We start from the raw sequence: 9,547 nt of genomic DNA on the forward strand, positions 1-9,547 counted from the left end.
TTCAATGGGAGACAGGTCTGGACTACAGGCAGGCCAGTCTAATACCCGCACTCTTTTACTATGAAGCCATGTTGATGTAATACGTGGCTTGGCATTGTCTTGCAGAAATAAGCAGGGGCGTCCATGGTAATGTTGCTTGGATGGCAACATATGTTGCTCCAAAACCTGTACGTACCTTTCAGCATTAATGGCGCCTTCACAGATGTGTAACTTACCCATGTCTTGGGCACTAATACACCCCTATACCATCACAGATGCTGACTTTTCAACTTTGCGCCTATAACAATCCGGATGGTTCTTTTCCTCTTTGGTGTGAATGCAAATGTCCACAAAACATCACAAACAACAGGGGGAAGAAGACAACAAGAAGACACATTTCAATCAGACTTAACTTAACAGTCAGTGGAGAAAAAAAATAGTATATATATTCATACATACATACACACACACACCCACATACACAAATACATTAAAGTGTTATGAAAACATAAAGCCAAGGATATGCATATATGTATACAAACATACACACACACATACATACATGAACCCCCCCTAAAAAACAATAATAAAATAAAAATAATAAAATCCCTAGGGTAATAATACAATTAAATTAGTGTGCTACTATACCTTGGAATGAATAATGTTTAGCAAATAACCTGAGAATTTTAAGTTGTATCGAAGCATGTGATGCGCCTTTCATTTGTAATTAAACTCACCTGTAGTAACAGGTGCTGGCAATATAGAAATCACACTTGCAGCCAGTTAAAATGGAGAAAAGTTGACTCAACCTTTGTGTTGTGTGTACCACACTGAGCATGGACAAAAGAAAGAAGAGCAAATAACTTTTAGAAGATTTAAGAACCAAGATTGTGGAAAAACATGTACAATCTCAAGGCTACCAGTCCATCTCCAGAGATCTAAATGTTCCTGTGTCTACTGTCCGCAATGTCATCAAGAAGTTTAAAGCCCATGGCACTGTAGCTAACCTCCCTGGACGTGGACGGAAGAGAAACATTTATGAAAGACTGCGACGAAGGATTGTTAGAATTGTGGATAAAGAACCTCAATCCACTTCCAAACATATTCAAGCTGACCTGCAGACACAGGGTACAACAGTGTCAGCTCGCATTATATGTCGCCATCTCAATGAAACGGTACCCTATGGTAGGAGAACCAGGAGGACCCCGCTGCTGACACAGAGACATAAAAAAGCAAGAAAGGAGTTTGCAAAAACCTACCTGAGGAAGCCAAAATCCTTCTGGGAGAACGTCCTGTCGACATATGAGACTAAAGTGGAGCTTTTTGGTAAAGCACATCATCACACTGTTTACAAAAAACAAAATGAGGCCTTCAAAGAAAATAACACTATCCCTGCAGTCAAACATGGTGGAGGTTCACTGATGTTTTGGGGTTGCTTTGCTGCTTCTGGTACCGGATGCCTTGACTGTGTGCATGGCATCATGAAATCTGAGGACTACCAAATAATTTTGGAGCATAATATAGGGCCCAGTGTCAGAAAGCGAGGTCTCCGTCTGAGGTAATGGGTTTTCCAGCAGGACAACGACCCAAAGCATACTTCAAAAAGCACACAAAAATGGTGGTGTTGTGTTGTTCCAATGCAAACAAAAGAAATAAACATGTGAATACCAAAGCATTTGTAATTTCAACAATTTTCTGGGAGAAGTGGTGCATTATCTGACAGAAATGCAGGGGTGCCACTATATTTGGCCATGACTGTGTGTATATATATATATATATATATATATATATATATATATACCTTAAAAAAGCAAATGTCTCTAGTACAACTCACAAATATACATTATTACAGGCATTATGATACATATTGCATGTTTGGTTAAGGAGTTATGCTTGAAGAAATGTTTTCTTGCTTCAATCGCATTATCTCAGACTTCTAAGAACATTAGACTTAGACTTCCTTTATTGTCATTCAAATTTGAACTTTACAGTACAGATAAGGAAATGTTGCATTAGCTTGTTGTAGTGCAGGATAAAACATCAATAAGGTGCAGATATAAATAGATTTATTGTACAGATAAATATATAGCACTTTTTCATATGCATCCACGTTTACGGATGTATGTTATATTGTCTTTATAGTCTAGCGAGTTAACCCGTTTTTTGGGGGAATTGCGGGGATTATTAGGATGCGTTCAAGAGTCTTATGGCCTGAGAGAAGAAGCTGTTACAGAACCTGGAGGTTCTGCTTCGGAGGCTGTGGAACCTCTTTCTAGAGTCCAGCAGTGAAACCAGTCCTTGTTGGGGGTGAGAAGAGTCTCTACAGATTTTCTGAGCCCTGGTCAGGCAGTGACTTTTTTTGCGATCTCCCGGATGGGAGGAATGTCATTACTGTCAAATTGAGTCCATCCATCCATTTTCTACCGCTTGTCCCTTTTGGGGTAGCGGGGGGTGCTGGAGCCTATCTCAGCTGCATTCGGGCGGTAGGCGGGGTACACCCTGGACAAGTCACCACCTCATCGCAGGGCCAACACAGATAGACAGACAACATTCACACTCACATCCACACACAAGGGCCAATTTAGTGTAGCCAATAAACCTATCTCCAGGTGCATGTTTTTGGAGGTGGGAGGAAGCCGGAGTACCCGGAGGGAACCCACACAGTCACTGGGAGAATATGCAAACTACACACAGAAAGAGCCCGAGCTCGGGATTGAACTCAGGACCCTAGTATTGTGAGGCACATGCACTAACCCTGTGCCACTGTGCTGCCATATTGAGTAAAAAACTAATTTTTGTGTTTACAAACCTTACAGAAGCACATGTCTCTAGTAAATCTTACAGATATACATTAATATATGCATTATTAAACATATTGCATGTTTGGTTGAAAAGTTATGCTTGAAGAAATGTTTTATTGCTTTAATCGCATTATCTTAGCATTCTAAGAACATTACTGTCATATTGAGTAAAAAACACATTTTTGTTTTTGCAAACCTTACAAAGGCACATGTATCTAGTAAAACTCACAAAGATACATTATTATTATTATTAGACATATTGCATGTTTGCTTTAGGAGTTATGCTTAAAATACTTTTTTATTGCTTCAAACACATTATCTCAGGATTCTAAGAACATTACTGTCATATTGCGTAAAAAGATAAAACCAAACATGCAATATGTCTAATAATGCCTGTATTAATGTATATTTGTGAGTTTTACTAGAGACATGTGCTTTTGTAAGCTTTGTTAACACAAAAAATAGTTTTTCACTCAATATGACAGTAATATGACAGTAATGGCACACGAACGTTGTGTCTTCTTCAAATGAGTTCTCAATAACGTTACCTATGAACAAGTTAGGTTATCACTTAGGTTCTTGTCACTGAGAGTCTCATGTGGTGGCTTCGACACTGAATAACATGAGTGGGTGCAAGACTAGTGGTGAGTAGAGGTAAAGGAAAGGTGAAGCTGCGGACGGACAGGACTTTTTACATGCTCAGATGGCTGCCAGGTCACACAAGTCTTACACGGCACACGTGTCACAAAAGCCAGACCATCAAGGTTCCTACTTCACACAAGTCTAAATACACGGACACACATTTTTTTTTACACGCACATAAATCGAAATACGGACAAACTAATTAAAACACACACCCAAGGGAGGTGTTTGGGGCACGTCCGACCGGCAGAAGGCCAAGGGGAAGATCCAGGACACGTTGGGAAGACTGTGTATCCCGGCTGGCCTGGGAACGCCTCGGGATCCCCTGGGAGGAGCTGGACGAAGTGGCTGGGGAGAGGGAAGTCTGGGCTTCTCTGCTTAGGCTTCTGCCCCCGCGACTCGACCTCTGATAAGCGGAGGAAAATGGATGGATGGACAAGCAGATCTGATTACACACACACAGGCACACACACTGAGATGCAACATGTAGAGCCTGTTCCTCCTCCCACAGAGACCATAACACAGAGGTCTACCAGGTTTAGAAAACCCACATTTGATACTTGTGTTCAAATGTTTATTCTGTGTCAAACAACATGTATTGCTCTATGGGGAACATATATTATGTTTTAATTTGTGATAGTTCTTTAGTACAGTAATAATTTAGTTAACATGTAACTCATTGAGTTACGTTCTAACTTGTTAGAAGGGGGATGTAATGACAAGTGTCACCAGAAGATGGCCGTCACTCATAGATACCAGAGCCGTGTGTAGAAAGTAATGGTTGGTTCAGGGTTGGTCCTGTCACGCCAAATTTCTTTCCCCTACAAATCCTCCTCCCCCATTTACTTCCGTGGTCATGTTTCCTCTTACGTCATTGACAGCGATCGATAGCACTTCGGCTTTGACTGCCCGTCGCTGGAAGGATACTTCGTCTTTGACAGCTGCTGGAATCTGAAGAAATCGATTATTGTTTTTTTTGTACAGGCGCGAAACAGGACAGTCGCGTGCCGGTTAAGGACCCCCGGCAACTTTGTGATTTTATTGGACGCAGCCCCGGAAGTAAATGGGGGCGGGGGGGTTTGTAGGGGGAAGACATTTGGCGTGACAGCGTGACAACTGTCCCCAAAATGGCACCTGAGAGGCTTTTGCCCAATCATTTAGGAAATCGTCTGGCCATGCTCTCTCTGATTGGTCAAAATTATTTCACGTGACTACAGGGTGCGGTGTTGGGGACCAACTCTAAAAACCGGGTTGGCCATACTCTATGCACAGCTCTGATACCGAAAGACACGATCGGTCCACGCATGCGCGAAGACAACGTCATTTCCTGGACTTGCATTTTTTTTTACGACCGACCCTTGCGACGCCATGTTCTGTGATATTTGAATGTTTAATGAATGTTTGGTTTAAAAAATAGCTTACTCTGGAGTAAAAGGGAACACGAGTGTAATCATGCACAAAGGGTAGATTAAAGAACAGAGTATTATCGCCACATTTTCAATAACTTTTACTCTTATGTCATTGCAATTAATGACGCACGAGGGCGCCACTGACTCCCATCGTTAAAGGTTTGTTTGATATATATTTGAATTTATTTCTTCAAATGTTGATTTAAAAAAAACAAGACACTTACTGTAACTTAAATCTATATCTGCGGCCTGACAAAAAGTAGAATTTTAAATGGTCAGAATTGTGAATTGATGTAAATAAAGTAGTGAAAAAAATATGTTTATTTTCCATTTAAGGCTGCTGAGCACATTACTCAGGTTTCTGTACGGTTTCAAAATAAATGTATTTTTAAGAAACGTTTGTTTTGTATTTAATCTTTTCATATTTAAATAAAGATTACAAAATAGAAAACCAGTGATGGCGTGCACAAAAATAATTGCCGTAAAACAAGTTGTATGCCTCATGCATGCGTGGACCGATTGTGTTTTCCGGTGTTGTACCGAAATCTGTTACCCATTGGAATTTGTAACTCCAGGGGGCGATGTTCCCATGGCGTTTGTTTGATGGTTAAACGGCAAGCCCAAAGAGGAAGAGAAGAAGAACGCTTGCGTAAATGGCGTAAACTATCCTTAATGCTGAAACGTCAGTTGTCAGAATTTCAGCATTAATAAATTACACATATTCTGCTAATGCTAATGTTAGCATGTTATCATTTTAAGCTAGCATTGTTTCTAATTTTGTTCGTTTAAACCTCTAAATCATGGTTTTTGATACATGGCACCATCTTAGAAGTATGTTAACATATCAGCATGTCAACATTTTATGCTAGCATTTTAACTAATTTTGTATGTTTGTACATACAAATCATGGCTTTTGATACTAAGACCATCTTAGAAGTATGTTAACTTATCTAATGTTAGCATGATATCCTTTATGCCAGCATTTTAGATAATTTGTTTGAACCTAAAAATAATGATTTTGATACTTAGCTCCATCATGGAAGTATGCTAACATTTTCTATATTAGCGTGCTAACTGAGGATAAGATACATGTTTTAGAATCTGTGTGATAACAGATTAATAAGCTTTAGTGAAACACTAAACAAAATGTAGCAGTATTGCTAGGTGATCAACAAGATACACAGACTATGAACATAATAAAACAATAACCTACTGTACAATGTCTGCTCTAATTGGGATGCCGACTGATATGCTGTTCATATATTCCCGTTTAGATGAAGAATTAATCATAATCCACCCACAGATAAAAACAAATAGTTGGCCTCAAACGAGCGGTTTTTCGTGTCTTTCTTGCGGTAAAGGTTGAATGTCAAAGTTGACCAACTTCTCGATTTATGGCCACATTCTTCTACTATCCAGGTGAGATGTGCGATTTATGATCAATAATTAACTTTCACCAACTCTGAGGCGGTGCAGCAGCAGCTCACAGTCATGCCAATATAGCCAGTTAGCTTTCTGTGATCACGGCGCCATTAAAGGTAGTTTGTCTGCAATAGCGCTTATAATAACAATTTTAATATTACTAGGTCAATATTCAGGTTATAAGAGTTCAATGGAGTATTGTTGGCGGTTTTTGGATATTTTTAGGGGGCCATATTGGAGCGATAGATGACTCCAATTAGCTGCATTGCGCACTTGTCGTATATTACAAAAATTAGAATGCACAAAAAAGTGCAAAATCGATTAATAGTGCAGCTGTAGTTTGTGCCCTCAAAAAAAGCCTGACACTGCAGATTTTTGGGCAGCGGGATCTGTCCACAGCTGCCCTGCGGTCCCAGGCAGTGGGTGGCACTGGCACTGGAAGAAGAAGGTGGCGAAAGCCCAGCTGGTGCACATGATCACCATCAAGAAGGTGCCCAGCCGGACGAAGGCAACCACGGATGAGGGCACCATTGCAGCGCCGGCAATGAAAGTGGTGAGGGCGGCCATGGCGATGGCAGACCCTGTCTGGCTAAGGGAGGTAAACGACCTTTCCTCCGCGGTCCAGCACTGTAGGCCACGCCGTAATGCACGGCAAAGTCCATGGACAGCCCTACTACCACAGAAATAGTGATTGACTCATTGATGTCCAGCTTCCAGCCACCAGGAGGTTGTCGGTGACATAGATGGTGCCGGTGATGGACAGGATGGTGAACAGTATGGTGAACAGGCTGATGACGCCGAAAGCCACGGCCACTGAGCACCATGGACATCAGCGTGCCACTGGACAGACTCTTCTGCTCGTCGAAGAGCCAGCCGGGGCGGAGACCTATTGGAGCGTTGCGCATCTCCCTAGTGATCCAAGTGTCCACCTGAAACAAACAAATCATCCACCCGTCACTTGTGATGCTTGTAATCATTAGGGTCATGGTTACGCTGGAGCCCATCCCAAGGAGTCAAGTGTATTTATTCGCAATTTCTTCTTATTGGAACATGGTCACACTTAGATAGATTTCTTCGTTTTTTCAATATAAACACATTTTCTCCAAGTATCTAAAAATGTCACGGCTAGAGCATAAAAAACCTGTTTCAGGCCTTTTGAAAATGTTTTGTCAACATTGTGACATGACATGAAATTACCTATCACTCTTCATCCCCTGTCGTGATGCTGCCTGACGCTGAGCCGATCAGTGACCCTGATACTGAACAGCACGTTCTGATTGGTTTGGTCTCCTCAAGAGGCTAATGCTACTGTGATATTGATGTTTGTAGCTCGGTAGGAAGGGGGTTCATATGGCCCCATTCGTCGCGGTTTACCCAACACGTGAAACGTGTTAAATTGGGAGGGTGCATTATCCACTTTATACGGCAGTAGAGTGTTGAATATCTTGAAATGTGTTTTGTGGCAGTTCCAACTTTGACCTCAACCTCCATTACCATCTAAAGTGGCGCTTTCCATCATTTTCAGCAGACTACATTGCAAAATGATTAACCCCCCCACCTTCCTCTCACACTAGATCCACACAGGAATGAGGCCATTTGATTCCCTTCCCTACTGTATGCTTGAAAATGCTTAATTTAGGCCAACAATGTTATAATAAACATTTGCGATGTGGATCGGGACGACTGTACTTCCTTTCTTATCATTTTTCTTCTCAGAATACATGTGGGTTTTTTTCAATAGTTTTTCATAGCGTTTGCTGTTGGAGCCGCCTGACTTCGCTACTGCTAAAGACACTTCAATAACTGTTTTTCCCGCACGCTTTCGTCTCGGGTATCTGCATCTTGGGGTCACACCTAACTCCTTGACAATTTGTCTGGAATAAATACGAGACTCGCTGGAGAACTTGTCATGACGCGGAGTCGAACCCACGTTTCCTCTGCACTTGGAGCTGCAGGCAACTCTGCTAACCCCTCTGCTGGCAGCACACTCAGACACGCCTCTGCTCGCGCTGAGCACAACACGCCCACACCGCAACAAGCCTGCAAGCAATCACTGATCAGCGCACCTGGACGAGGGGGAGCGGCATAAAGACCAGCGGACCCGAGGAACCTTTGCCAGAACGTCGCTAACCTTCCAGTAAGCATCACGTCTGGCATTCTTTTCCTAGTGATTTCCTTGTCCTTGTTTTGCTCTCTCTCCGTGTTTCCCCCTGGTTCATGCCCGTTTGTCTTTCCACAGTGACTCCCCTGTCCTCCGTGATCGTGCCTTGTCACTCGAAACCCATCCGGTTTGCTGACTGCCCTCCTCGATCCACGACCTCCCTGCTCGGACCCAGACCACGCTGCCCTGCTCTTGCCCACGACCACTTGCCTGTCCACGAACTGCCTCTTCGCCTTGCCCCCTTAGATAACGACGAAAGATACAACCAACATTTACAGACAACAACCCTTGGTAACATTTACATCATTAATTTTACACATAGTCAACACTCACTCACTTTGAGTAGCATACACATGCCACGTATTCATCAAAGGTTTCAAATAAACCTTGTAAACCGCAGTCCTGCCCTGGTTGTCGCCTCCTTCCCTTCTCTGATACACAACAGAACTAGTTACAAGACATGGGATTTATGGCTCTTTTGAAAGGAGCTGGATCTTGGGGAGCCTTTCCTTTTAAAGAGCCGTTCAAAAGACTGGTTTGTTATTATAGTTACTGTATCTTCCGGGTTGTAAGATGTTACTTTTCTCCCAAGCTTTGAACTCCGCGGCTTATACAAAGGTGCGGCTAATCTAACGGCCATAATGTTTTGTATTCAACAAACTAAACATTTTGTGCCTTGAACCAGAAGTGTTCTGTGCCGTTCTGTCAACTAGTCATCAATAGCGTTTCTACTCTTATGGTTTATTCATTCGTAAGTCCAAGCAATGTTTGTAAATTTTACAATAGAACTAAAACAATTCATACATACAAACGGTCACGTTTGATAGTAGTGTTTTCATGCATATTTTTGCATGCTATCGTAATGTAATCAACACTTAGCATTAGCTAATATGCTAACACGTTTACAAGGGTCTGTTTTAGTATTAATTTACAACGGCATTCTTTTTGTATTGTCTCAGTTTCACAAATTTCTCAGTAAACTCACCAAAACGTCACTGTGGATTTATTGAGTCTGTTTAGCTGATTGGAGAGCTAGCTTTCTCAGTTAGTGGGTCCATGACCATGACTTCTGTTTTGTTTGATCAGCCCTTTTACTGCCGTGTTACAAAAATTGTTTGGAAACAATTCAGGTA

The sequence above is a fragment of the Entelurus aequoreus genome, linkage group LG03, assembly GCF_033978785.1.
Source record: "Entelurus aequoreus isolate RoL-2023_Sb linkage group LG03, RoL_Eaeq_v1.1, whole genome shotgun sequence".
Classification (NCBI taxonomy): Eukaryota; Metazoa; Chordata; class Actinopteri; order Syngnathiformes; family Syngnathidae; genus Entelurus; species Entelurus aequoreus.